Raw genomic sequence first — 14,483 nt, 5'->3', positions numbered from 1 at the left:
GATGCAACGCAGGAAAGCAACGAACAACCGCGTCATCGGATGACGAGATAGATCACCGGAAAGATGAACCCAGCTGCGAATCCGCTGCTGGGTCTCGCCGGCATATGAAATAGCCGTGACCCAGATCTGACGGCGGAAAAATAAAGGCCAAAACAGCCTTGATCGCTGGAGAACACCAGCCTAAATCGCTGGAAAAACTCAGCCTCGACGCTAGAGAAGAACTATGAACAGCCAAGAGAAGAGAAGAGCGAACCGTGAGGGTTGGACAATGAAATTGGGTTTAGAGATTTTTGGGGGAAGAAGCAGAATTTCAAGCAACAGAGAGAAATGTATTCGTGGCTTCAAGGGCTAAGGTGCGATCGATCTGCTTTGATGGGGGATCGACAATTTTAGGCAAAAAATGTCCCCTTCACTGTTTAATAAGAAGGGAGAAACATAAGTAAAATGGGATCGATCCATTTGGACGGGGGATCAATCCACTTGGCCTATTTTTTTGTTGCTCTCTGCCAATAAAATGGGATCGATCTCCTACCCGTTTTGGGATCGATCTTTCTTTTTTTCTTTTTTTTTCAATTTTTCAATTTTTTTTTTTTTTTTAAATAATAATAATAATAATAATAAAAATAAACAAAAAAAAACAAAACTAAAAAGAATATATACACTAAAATGAAAAATAGATAAAAAATAAAATAAAAATAATAATAATAATAATAATAAATAAAATTAAAATAAAATCACTTATCAACCTATACTAATTAATACTTTTTAAAATTTTTTTTTTTATGTTTTTGAATAAATCAAAATTAACATGAAATATATACAAAAATAATAAAAATAATAATAAAAAAATAGATAAAAAATCAAACACCAACCTACATTACTCATTTACAATTTTTTTTTTTTTATTTAAAAATGCATAAATGTACAAAAGTAAAAATAGAAATAAAATAATAATAAAATGAAAATTAAAATGCAACGAAGGAGAAACTCGATACAACTAGTGTTTAACGTCGCTAGAAAGACGTGAGATATTCTCAATCTTCAAAATAAATGGGATCTACCAAGAGGGCAGATTCCACATTTCTTTGAAAATTTTGTCCATCAATATATGGTTTAAGCCTTTGACCATTAACTTTGAAGGTCCCTTCATCTTTTAGATTTTTAAGTTCAACAGCCCCATGAGGTGAGACGGAGATAATTTGATAAGGGCCTTCCCATTTGGTTCGAAGCTTTCCAGGGAAAAATTTGAGCCTAGAGTTGAATAACCAAGCCTTTTGACCGGCTTCAAAGGACTTTTTCACAATATGTTTATCATGAAATGCTTTTGTCCTTGCCTTGTAAATTTTTGAACTATCATAGGCATCATTTCTCAATTCCTCTAGCTCATTGAGTTGGAGTAAACGGTCTTTTCCAGCCTTATCAAGATCAAAGTTGAGCCTTTTTATTGCCCAAAGTGCTTTGTGTTCTAGCTCAACCGGAAGATGACAAGGCTTCCCATAAACAAGTCTATATGGAGACATGCCTATTGGAGTCTTGTAAGCTGTCCGGTAAGCCCACAAAGCATCGTTCAATTTTCTTGACCAATCTTTTCGGGTCGGATTGACAGTTTTCTCAAGAATATGCTTGATTTCCCTATTTGACACCTCGACTTGCCCACTTGTCTGGGGATGGTAGGGAGTGGCCACTTTATGTGTGACGGAGTATTTCAAGAAAAGTTGCTTCAAGAATTGATTACAGAAATGTTTTCCTCCATCACTTATCATAGCCCTTGGCATACCAAAACGAGCAAAGATATTTGATTTAACGAATGCAATTACCACGGAGTGGTCATTCGTTTTGGTAGCACAAGCCTCAACCCACTTTGAAACATAATCAACAGCAACGAGGATGTATTGAAAGCCATAAGACATTGGGAATGGTCCCATAAAGTCTATGCCCCATACATCGAAGATTTCAACTACAAAGATTGAAGTTAAGGGCATCATGTCTCTCTTTGACATTGATCCCAACTTTTGACACTGAACACACACCTTACAAAAGTTATAGGCATCTCGGTGGATAGTGGGCCAGAAGAGCCCACTTTGAAGAACCTTCAAAGCGGTCTTTTTTCCACTAAAATGCCCACCACAAGCAAGTGTGTGACAAAACGCAAGGACGCTCGGAACTTCACTTTCCGGCACACATCTCTTGATGATTTGATCCGGGCAATAACGAAACAGAATGGGATCTTCCCAATAGTATTTCCGGATGTTAGCAAAGAATCGGTCCTTTTCTTGTTTTGACCAATTAATGGGAAGTTTGCTGGTTGCAAGATAGTTAACAATGTCGGCGAACCAAGGCAACGTCCCATTTGAGATTTGAAAGAGTTGTTCATCCGGAAATGATTCATGAATTTCAAGATTTGGAGAAGATTCAACCATTAATCTAGACAGATGATCGGTAACGACATTGTCGGAGCCCTTTTTATCCTTGATTTCAAAGTCAAATTCTTGAAGAAGTAGAATCCATCTTATCAAGCGAGGTTTGGTTTCCTTTTTCATTAAAAGATGCCTAAGAGCGGCATGATCGGAAAACACAATTACCTTGGATCCTAAGAGATATGACCGAAATTTATCAAGGGCATATACTACGGCAAGTAACTCTTTCTCGGTGGTAGAATAGTTCAATTGGGCACCTGAGAAAGTCTTACTCGCATAGTATATAGCATATGGTAGTTTACCTACCCTTTGCCCCAAAACAGCACCCATTGCGAAGTCGGAAGCATCACACATAATCTCAAATGGTAAGGACCAATTTGGAGGTTGCATGATAGGAGCGGATGATAGATGAGTGCGAAGTTGATGAAAAGCATTTAGGCATGCTTCATCAAAAACAAATGGAGTCTCCTTGGCAAGAAGGTTACACAAGGGTCTAGCAATTTTGCTAAAGTCTTTGATGAATCGGCGATAAAAACCGGCATGTCCTAGAAAGGAGCGGATTTCTCTCACCGTAGTAGGTGGAGACAATTCAGAAATTAGCTCAACTTTCGCTCTATCTACTTCTATTCCTCTTTTAGAGATGACATGTCCAAGCACGATTCCTTCTTGAACATGAAATAGCTCTTTTCCCAACTTAACACAAGATTAGTCTCACGACATCTTTGAAGCACTTTTTTGAGATTTTGGAGACACGAATCAAATGAGGACCCAAAAACCGAGAAGTCATCCATGAAGACTTCTAAATACTTCTCCACCATGTCCGAAAAAATTGACATCATACACCTTTGGAAAGTGGCAGGAGCATTGCACAATCCGAAAGGCATCCGTCGATAAGCAAATGTACCGAAAGGACATGTGAATGTGGTCTTTTCTTGATCCAATGGATCTAAGGCCACTTGATTGTACCCCGAGTAACCATCTAGGAAGCAATAGTATTGTTGCCCAGCCAATCTTTCCAAGATTTGGTCAATGAAAGGCAATGGAAAATGGTCCTTCCTAGTAGCAGAATTCAGCTTTCGGTAATCTATACAAACACGCCATGAAGTGGCGGTGCGTTTCGAAATAAGATCACCCTTAGCATTTTCAACAACTGTGATTCCCGACTTTTTAGGAACCACTTGAGTTGGACTAACCCACTTGGAATCAGAGATAGGATAAATGATTCCCGCGTCTAGAAGTTTCACAACCTCCTTCATGACCACTTCCTTCATATTTGGGTTCAATCTCCTTTGAGCATCCCTAAATGGCTTTTCATCATCTTCCATGTGTATGCGATGCATACAAATAAAAGGGTCAATGCCTTTTAAGTCAGCCACACTCCATCCAATGGCTTCTTTGTTAGCTTTAAGCACTTCCAAAAGATCATTCTCTTGGTCATTTTCAAGATTGGAAGCAATGATGACCGGAAGAGTCTCTTTTGGGCCTAAGAAGGCGTATTTCAGATTTGATGGAAGGGGCTTAAGCTCAAGAATAGGAGGAGAGATGAGAGATGGAACTGGTGGAGTACTAGAAAGTGAAGGAAGAGGTTCTTTCTTGCTTTTCCAAGGTGGGTAATCCAAAGTGGCCACAGAGTCCATTAAAGCATTCACCTCACTTATGGATCCTTCTGTGTCAAAACCACAACTTTCAAACATTTCGCAAAGGCACGCCTCAAGAGGTTCCTTAGATAAAATAGAGGGAAGAGTCTCCTCTATGGTTTCATCCAAGACATCTATTAGGAAACACTCGTCTTCATCTGTGGGATGTTGACTTGCATTGAATACATTAAGCTTAACCATCATGTTGCCAAAAGAGATGTCCATAATGCCGGATCTACAATTAATGGTGGCATTGGCAGTGGCAAGGAATGGCCTTCCTAGGATGACTGGAATGTGATTGGTGAGATTAGGGACTGGCTCAGTATCTAGTACCACAAAATCAACCGGGAAATAAAATTTATCAACCTTAATTAGAATATCCTCAACAATCCCCCTTGGTTTCTTAATTGATTTATCGGCTAGTTGGATTACTACCGATGTTGGCTTCAAGTCCCCTAACCCTAACTGCAAGTAAACAGAGTATGGAATGAGATTGATACTTGCACCTAAATCAAGGAGAGCTCTACGAACTTCTTGGTTTCCAATAACACAAGAAATAGTCGGAGCACCTGGATCCTTGAACTTAGGAGGAGTGTTAGAAAGAATGATGGAACTCACTTGTTCTGTTAAAAGCACTTTCTTAAGGTCCCTTCCCTTGCTCTTCCTCTTTTGTGTGCACAAGTCCTTCAAGAACTTTGCATATGGTGGAATTTGCCTAATTGCATCTAGAAGAGGAAGATTGATTTTCACTTGTTTAAACACTTCCATCATATCATGAATTTTTCCTTCTTGTCTCCCAAATGATGAAGTTTCTCTCAAAGCTTGAGGAAATGGAGCTTTTGGCTCATAAGGCTTCTCTAATTGGGGAGATGATGATGAAGATAATGGAATGTCCTTTTTGGAACCACTAGCATCCAAGGAAATTGGAATAGAATTTGGAATGGGATGGATGCAACCACTTGGTTGTGCCAATTCATTATCCTCCTTAGGTACCTCTACCTTATTATCCACTTTCCTACCACTCCTCAAGGTAGTAATTGCTTGAACTTGCTCATTTCCAGAAAATTCTGATGAAGGACTTGCTTGCGCCATAAATTGCCCTTTAGGATTGGTCTCAGTTTGACTAGGCAACTTACCTTTCTCTCTCATATTTAAAGAATTAGCTAATTGCCCAATTTGAGCTTCAAGCTTTGCAATTGATTGAGAGTGAGAATGAAACAGTTGATTATCTTTTTGAAGATTACCTAAAGCCTGCAAGACTTTGTCCTCAAAAGCTGAACTTTTAGGAGGCGCTTGATTTGGATTAGAGTAAGATTGAGAATTTGATGCTTGAGGATGAGAGTAGGACTGAGGATTTGATGCTTGAGGTTGAGAGTATTGATTCACATTCTGAGGATAGAATGAAGGACGGTAACCTTGAGAATTCTGATTTTGATTTTGGAGATGTGGGGGAACATACTTTGCTTGGTAACCTTGATTTTGAGGAGGGTTTGCACCGTCTCCTTGATTTCTCCATGCAAAGTTTGGATGATTTTTCCACCCCGGATTGTAAGTATTGGAATAAGGGTTGTTCCCTTGATGAATGAAAGCAGCATTTGCTTGTTCTTGAGACTCACTTGGTATAATTTGTCCAAGAGGGCAATTTGAAGTATGGTGAGTGTAACTAGAACAAGTCATGCACATTTCATTGGAATGGTGAGGATATGATTGAGTTGCCGGACCTTGATTCAAAAGGAATGTATCAAACCTTTGAGTAAGATTTTTGACCTCAGCGGCAATTTCCATGGAAGAGTCTATTTGATTTATAGCTTTCTTTCCTCCCATATGTGCTAGGTGACTACCCCTAGAAGATGAAGATCTATGCATTGAGTTTTCACTCATTTTTTCGAAAAGTTGCCAAATTTCATCTTCATTTCTTTCAATGTAGCTTCCGCCACAAGAAGCATCAACAATGCCCTTATTGGCATCGGATAAACTTGAAAAGAAACATTGAACTAATTGCCACTTAGGAATGTCATGATGTGGACACTTCCGTAGCAAGTCATTCAAACGTTCTCATGCTTCATGAAGGGGTTCTCCTTCTTGTTGTTTAAATTCACGAATGGAAGTTCTCATGGCATCAGTTCGACTTGCGGGGTAATACTTTTTTAAGAACTCTTGTTGCAATTGTGCCCAAGAGGTGATTGTATTTGGCCGCAAGTTGTTGAACCAATATTTAGCTTTATCCCGAAGAGTGAAAGGGAAAAGCTTCATTTTTAGGACTTCTTCCGGAACATCCGTGATTTTCACGGTGGAACAAACTTCCAAGAACTCATCTAAATGTTTATAAGGCTCTTCATTGCTCAACCCATAGAAAAGGGGGCACATGTTAATGGTGGAAGCCTTAATCTCATAATGATGAGCACGAAAATTTGGCAATTGAATGCAAGTAGGTGCATTATATTGATTTGGAGTGTAACGATCCCTAAGGACCATTGGAGGATTGAGAGGAGGATATGGCATTTGACCTTGTTGATGATATGCCATTTAACCTTGTTGAGGGTATGCCATTTGAACATATTGTTGTTGTTGCTCACCAATTGGGGGAACAACATTTGGCCTTGGCATCCCTAGATTAGGTTGTTGCACCGCATGATTAACTGGTTGTGGCATTCCCAAGGGTGGATGCACACCTTGAGGATCCACAATATGAACTTGTGGTGGGTGGTGCACACCATTATGATCCACATGACCAAGATCTACAACGGGATCTTCAATTGGATCTTCCATTAAAGGTGATGGAAGATCAAAATTTAAAAGATTAAGATGACTATCCCTAGTACTACTTCTTAAACGCCGAAGAAAAATTTCGAGATTTTGATTTACAGGAGCAAGAGGACGATTAAGTGATCTACGACCATGCATGCACTAGAACAAGTCAACACACCAACATTTCAAAATTTCAACCTCCACATACGATGTTCCCAAACTCCTCAATAATATCAATGCACTTAAAACAAATAAATGCCTCCACACGGGCCGATGCCTTCTACAAGAAGGTATGCTTGGACTTAAAAATAAAACAATTCAATTTAAGCCTCCACTTGGGCTGTCCAAAGCATGCAAATTGGTATACAATTAAAGTACTAAAATTAAAGAGAACTTACAGATGGTCCTTAAGCAACTTCAAATTTTTTTTTTAATTGCTTCTAAGTCCAGCGTTTGCTCCACTTTGCTTCAAGTACCTAATTGACAAATCAAATAAAAAAAAATTAAAAATTAAAATGACTTAAAAGTAGACAATCAACAAAGAACTAATGTTTAATTCAATTCTTCAAAACCGTTAGATCCCCGGCAACGGCGCCAAAACTATGGTGCGACCGAGCGTGTGCACAAAATAATGCACAACACTTTAGGTTTAGAAATAATGTCAAGTGGGCACCATATTTTAAAATTTATAAAACCACTAAACACTTATACTATGGAGTATGAAGTGAGCAGGGATCGTCCCAAGAGATCTAAACAATTATAGGTTTTCCAGAATTGAATTATACTTTAGTGCTTCTGTGATTGCCAAAAGGGTTTTGTTTGTGATTAAAACTAATTTTAAACTAAATGATTGCAATAAAGAAATAGAGTTTAAGAGATTGGAAAGAGACTTAGAGTGTAGGATTCACCACTAAGTACATTCCCTAACTCACTCACTTTCAACTAATTGGGGAAATAATACTATGTAATCTATATGTGGCTAACAAGAGCAATGAAAAGTGTAAACCATCAATTTCAAGCATGAATCAACTACCTAATGACAATTAAACTAAGTGTAGTGCAATTCACCCATTCAAAGCATGATTTATCAATCCAAGTTACAAATTTAACACACATTAATCTAGAAGATAATGCAATTGTGACAAAAAGTATGGAATTCAAACATAAGTATGGATGGTCTACTTACCTAATAATTGAATTGCAATTAAATTAATTAAACTTAAATTAAACTAATTAAACATGAATTTAAAACTAATTAAACAACAAATTAACCTAAACATGTAGTACCATCCATCAAATGTAAGCATTTTTCATCAATTTGAAACACAATTACAACTAAGCAATACCATGCATAGCCATCACAAGAATCAATTAACAAAGAATTCGTGTGTAAAATTTGTTTATCAATCAACCGCACATAAGACAATATGAGATTAATACAGATAATCAATTGGAAGAATTTAATTCATAATATTCAAGACTATACACTAATTACATAAATTAATCCCCAAAAAGTATGAAAAGAGAGAGAGAATAGGTTACATGCTTAGGGTTTATCCAACCCTAAGTAGAAGAATCAGCCACTCATGGTTGATGGAGTCGAAGATAGGACAATCCCCATCATCTGCTTCATCTTCTCTGAACTTTTCTTCCAAACCCTAGCCTGTTCTTCTTTTTCCCTTTCTTCGCGTGTTTTTCCAGAGAGAAAATACGATACTACGATACAGAAAAAAAAAATAAAATAAAACTTTTCTCTCTTTTTTTCTCTAATAATCTTTTCCTAAATAAAAACTAAAACTAACCCTAATCTAATGGCTCACTGGGCCTTAAGTAACAATCTCATTAAAGCCCAACAGTTCCCAAAATGAGCCCAAAAATTAAATAAAAACTGTAATGTTGCTAAGTCCTGGGGGATCGATCCCCCACCCTGGGGATCGATCCCCCCAGAGTTGACAAATTCCTTTAAGCCCTATTCAGCTCCATTTTTGCCCCGGGCTATTTGATTTGCTTCTCCATCTTTGGGAACATCATCGAAGGCCCGAAATTGACCGCTTTGTGCCATTGTCTGAAAATCTTTGCTTAACTCCAAAATGGCTTAATTGGACTGTTCTTAGCTCATTTTAACTTTATTGCCCTGAAATACACATAAACATAAATTAGGACTAAAATATAAAATTAAGATAGATGCAAAGACTGAAATACCTTAGCTTAGGTGCTGAAATGTGCAACATTTAAGCACTTATCAGTTTCTGCTCCTAAACTAAAACTGTTTTTAACTAAGGTCAGATTTCTTGGACATGAAATTTGTGATGGGAAAATTAGACCTATTAATCGCAGTATTGAGTTTGCTTTTAAATTTCCAGATGAAATCAAGGATAAAACTCAACTTCAGAGGTTTCTGGGTAGTTTGAATTATATTCGAAATCACTACAGAGATCTTGCACAGGATACAGCAATTTTGTACACCAGGTTAAGGAAATCTCCTTCCCCATGGACTTTGGACCACACCAAGGCAGTCCAGAAGATTAAACTCAGAGCAAAACAAATTCCTTGCTTAGCTCTAGCCAATTCTTCATGGTTCAAAATTGTGGAAACAGATGCCTCCAATATTGGATACGGTGGTATTCTTAAACAGAAAAATCCAAACACAGGAACAGAGGAGCTTGTTCGCTTCACTTCAGGAACTTGGAAAAATGCACAATTAAATTATTCAACCATCAAAAAGGAAATTCTTTCTTTGGTTAAATGCATTTATAAATTCCAAGATGATTTAATCAATCAGAAATTCTTGTTACGCATTGATTGTAGTGCTGCTAAACAAGTACTAGAAAAAGATGTAAAGAATTTGGTTTCCAAACAGATATTTGCTGGTTGGCAAGCTGATTTATCTGCTTTTGATTTTTCTATTGAATATATTAAAGGCAGTTCTAATTCTTTACCTGATTTTCTAACTCGTGAATTTTTGCAGGGTTCATGAATCCGCCCCCCCATGGGCAGGGCCGGGGTAATACTCCAAAGGCTCGTGGCAAAAACAAGGCTAAGGCCAAAGTGGTTATACCACTCACTAATGATCAATTTCCATATTTGGAACATGTTGCTGATCTGCTCACACCTTCTAAAGGAAGCAGCAGTACACAACAAAAACAACAGAAACCCACCATGAAAGAAGTTCTTGAACAAGAAACTCCATGGATACCTAATCAAAGGTATATTCAAACAGTATTGGTACTGGATTCGCAGGATGAACAATGGATGCCAGATCCTTGGGAAGTGAAATCCAGATATTTCCAAACTCAACAATATGCTGCACCGGATGGTCGCCATAGATATATCTATGAAGCCTTTCTTACTGAAACTTCCTCTGTGGAGATCAACCACACGAAGCAATTTCCGAATTCCAAAGATAGTCCTCTTACTTATAGTAAAGCTATCTTTAAGAGGCTTATACGGCCTAGTGACTGGGGATTAAATCGTAATTTGCCAAGGAAAATATCCTATGGTCACAGTTACAATTATTGGGATTATATCTCAGCTTGGACATATTCGTTCTTCTATCAAAATCCGAAGCATAAGCATTCTTGGTTTTTCAAGATATGCCCTCAATCCGTTAAGGCTGATTTCCCAAACTGGGTTATACCCTGGTGGGCTATATTTGGCCCTGATCTGGATATGTTGCCAGAATCAGTTAGGCAATTATACTTGCCATGGCAACAATTTCATCCTCAATTAAGGGGACATGATAATATTCATGTAGGGAAATCCACCCTATTATTCTTTACTGAATTTGGAATCCCTTGGATCTGGAAATGGGATTTCCAATGTGGTTATACCACTGACAAGTTACCAGTCCTGCAGAGGATCTTTTCTTACAGATGGTGGTCCGGCATGACTCAAGACCCTATCCAAGCCCTCCTCCATCAGATCAGAAAGAAAACACTGGAATACATGGATAAGATTCCAAAGTTAACTATTCCAGAACCTGAAATCTTTAACCCATTTGAACTAGTTAAAGATATGATCAGAAAACAACAACCATTAATTACCGAAGCCGATTTAATGGTTAAATGCATGGATTTTATGAGGACCAAATTTGTTAAATCTTTTGATTCCTCCACACCTCCAGTACGAGATGATGCATCCATGGTATCAGTCTCTAGCCAGACCAGTCAAGAAGGTAATCCATTTTCCTGTCTCGCTGGTTATGCACAAGATCCCAATGAAGATCTTATTTCTGAAGATGAGCCTACAGTAGCCGACTATTGGGACTCTCTCACCAGTCACTTGATGGACAAGATGAATCCACCTAAAAAGTAAAGATTCCTCTTAACCTGCCGACAGAAGAAAACAAAGAACTTTTCCCAAAGTCTTTGGTTCTACAGTATTTCCTTCATCAGATGTCTCTTTTCCATCAGATAAGGAGACAGAACTTAGTGGTGGGCCGACCGACTGCATTATTTACAGCACACGATCCCATGCACTATGCGGACTTCAAAATATTAATTTCAAGTCCATTTTTATGTATAAATAGAGGGCAAAGTTTCCCTTCAATGTATCTTTCAATTTTCTTTTCTCTCTTTTGTAATATTTCTCTGTACTAGCTTGGAAGTTCAATAAAGAAAGTTTTCTGTAAGTCTGTTTGTAAGTCTGTTTACATTTCCTTATTATTGGTTATTATTGATATATAACATCGATCCTCAACTCAACTTATTTGGTATCAGAGCCATGATGGCTTAATTTTCTATTGTTAATGCTTCTTAGGTACTGGTAGCATGATTATTATTGTAATTATGTTATGAACAATACGACTACTATTCTGTCCAACTTATGTTTATCCCAGATTCCATTATGGGTCGTCCAAAAGTCGCGTTGGAATGTTTAACCCGCTTTTGCATTAAATTGCTCCACAGGGTATTGTTTCCAGTAAATCGTTGACAGACGAGTAATAGAATCTCTCTTAAGCAGAACGACGACAGAATAGTAACTTACTGTTCATTACATAATATGATAATACTTATCCTATACAGACCTTTAAGCATTAACAATATTTAACAGCCATGTTAAAACCATCTTCCTCCTCTTCAGGAGTACAGGAAAACCAAGATTCAGAATTGGTAAAAAATACTGAATTAGTAGAATGGACCAATGTTCAAAATAAATTGAACAAATGGACTATTCCTCCAGTAAGTGCTAAGAGCATTTACAAAATCGGAATGCTTAATTTAACTGATCTATGGACTGTAAAAACCATGGAACAAACCATGCAATTAAGCACTAAGGATACAATAATTAAGTTATTGTCTTCCCGTGACCTTCAGAGGCACATACATAAATATAAGTACATCCATATAGGTTTAATTCAAATTGCTTTTAAACCTTTAACCTTGTTAGGTATGGATGCTTGTATTCAAGCAACCCTTAGGGATGCTCGATGCCTGAAATTTCACCCTTCCTTGATGGGTGCACTGGAAACCAGTCTATGTCATGGACCGGTTTATTTTAATGTCTATCCTAGTCTGAATTTATCTTTAACAGATAAAAACATGCATGAGGCAGTTAGTCTTCGTGTTCAGACCTATGGGTATGATTACTTACCTGGATCGGAAGTGATAAGTGTTATTTATCGCATCCATTATAAAGTACTTGATACTATGTGTCCCAATGCCATACGCAAAGACTCTAAAGGAGAAACAGCGTTATGGGATACCAACATGTACACATCAAATGTTGCCACAAAAAGGATGATTCCTTGGAGTGAGATAACATTTCCTGAACACTGGACGATTTCTAATGCCGTTCCAGCACAGCCAATTGCTAATCATAGCTTAGACTGTGTTATTCAGGACCAAGATGGTGATGTTTTTCTGAATTTCAGAAAATCCATAGATCTACCTAGATCTACATCTACATCATCTAAAGGAAGTCATCTTCCTTATCATGTTTCTTGTCCTCCTTCTCGCCATTCGATCTCGTCGGATTACCGAAAGGAAGATCTCCCTGAAGTGATTGGTGCTAATCGACTCAAGCTAAAAGGAATACAGCAATCTCAGAATCAAATTCCAAGAGGAGTTTACGAGAAAGCACCAATAGGTATGTCTCGTCGCCAATTTGGAATTGAATTCAGCCCAACTCCATCTGAAATGGGAATCGGAAATGAATCTGTCAAGGATCAATTTGATGATCCTACAGACATCAATGACCCTCATGAATATTAGTTTTAATGGATTTTGTCCCCGATAGAATTGCCATTAATACTGAATTTCAACAGGATCAATATAAAGAATTCAGAAATTGGTATTTTAAAGTTTTGACCAAAATCAATTACAATTTTTTAAAACCCAATTTTATGAATTTTTACAAAAACGCAAAATGATTATACCTTTTGTTTCTTGGTTCTTCATGACCAATCATTCTCTTGTTAATATAAACATATTGGATGATTTTCTCAAACCATGGACCACATCCGAAGATAAGGTTTTTCACTCTGTCCATCCTCCCACTGAACATCTAATTCTGAAAAGGATTGACCCTGACAGTGGTTCCAAAGTGGAAACCAAGGCTTATAGCCAACCTAGAATAATTGATTATTCTACGGAAATATTTACACAAACTTTATCCGGCAATCTTCTTAGGAATTTTTTATTATTATTATTATTTTATCCGGCAATCTTCTGAGCTTTGAGTTGGGAAGTTTCTGTTGATGAAAACCCAAATCCTAATTTCAGATTTCTGCATGTAACACGAGCCCAATCCTTGTTTGAAAGGCCCGAATAGAAACTATTAAGAGAAAGAACTATGTTGTTAAGCCTTGTTGGATTGGGTCAACTTAATGGGCTTTATTTTATTACCATTTAGAATTGAACCGGCTTCAACTGACAATTGAAAGTATTGATCGACTTTATATATATATATATATATATATTTAAAAAAAGAAAGAAAAAATCGATCTTACTTCCATAGTGTAAGCAGAATTTCTTTCTTTTTTTTTTTTTTTTGGGACAAGAATGTTAAATTAGAAATTAGAAATACGAAAACTCATAATTATGGACCTAAGACGAAGCTACGAAGACGTTCACACAGAATTCGAATTTTTACCTACCAATAACAAAAACAAAAATCAAATTATTACTCTAGGGAATAATTGATCTCCATAAAAAAGAAACTTAAAAACTCCAATCGTTCCATATAATTAACCGTACAATCTATTCTGCAGTATATATATATATATATATATATCTATATATATATATATATATATATATATGTTACCCTAAAAAAAAAAAAAAAATCAAATTATTACTGTAGGGAATAATTGATCTCCACAAAAAAGAAACTTAAAAACTCCAATCGTACCATATAATTAACCGTACATTCTATTCGCTATTTTAAATTCTCGAATGGTTTTCACCATCTAAATGCACCCTATTAACCAAAACTACGTGAATTGAAGTTCAAATATCAGGTTTGATAAATTATAAGAGATCTAAAAGAATACTTTCAAAAGTCTTACTAGTTAAACTAGCTTATAATATATATATATATATATATATATATATATATATATATATATATATATATATATATATAAACTAAAAAGGAAGATACATTGGGTATATATATATATATATATATTCTACAAACTAAAAAGGAAGATACATTGGGTATGAAATACACTAAATTGCCT

At 36.8% G+C, this 14,483-nt stretch overlaps 1 non-coding gene across 1 annotated transcript; it reads left to right on the top strand.

Moving 5' to 3' along the window:
* The first annotated feature begins 6,065 nt into the window (after positions 1 to 6,065).
* LOC132267916 (small nucleolar RNA R71) lies at positions 6,066 to 6,172 on the top strand. The gene has a single exon (XR_009469130.1). It is a non-coding gene; the product is annotated as a small nucleolar RNA R71 (small nucleolar RNA).
* Positions 6,173 to 14,483: the final 8,311 nt, after the last annotated feature.

This window comes from Cornus florida, unplaced genomic scaffold, assembly GCF_030987335.1.
Source record: "Cornus florida cultivar Cherokee Brave unplaced genomic scaffold, ASM3098733v1 CherokeeBrave_3.0.0_Hap2_Chr07, whole genome shotgun sequence".
Lineage (NCBI taxonomy): Eukaryota > Viridiplantae > Streptophyta > Magnoliopsida > Cornales > Cornaceae > Cornus > Cornus florida.
This window is presented reverse-complemented; position numbering and strand designations above follow the sequence as displayed.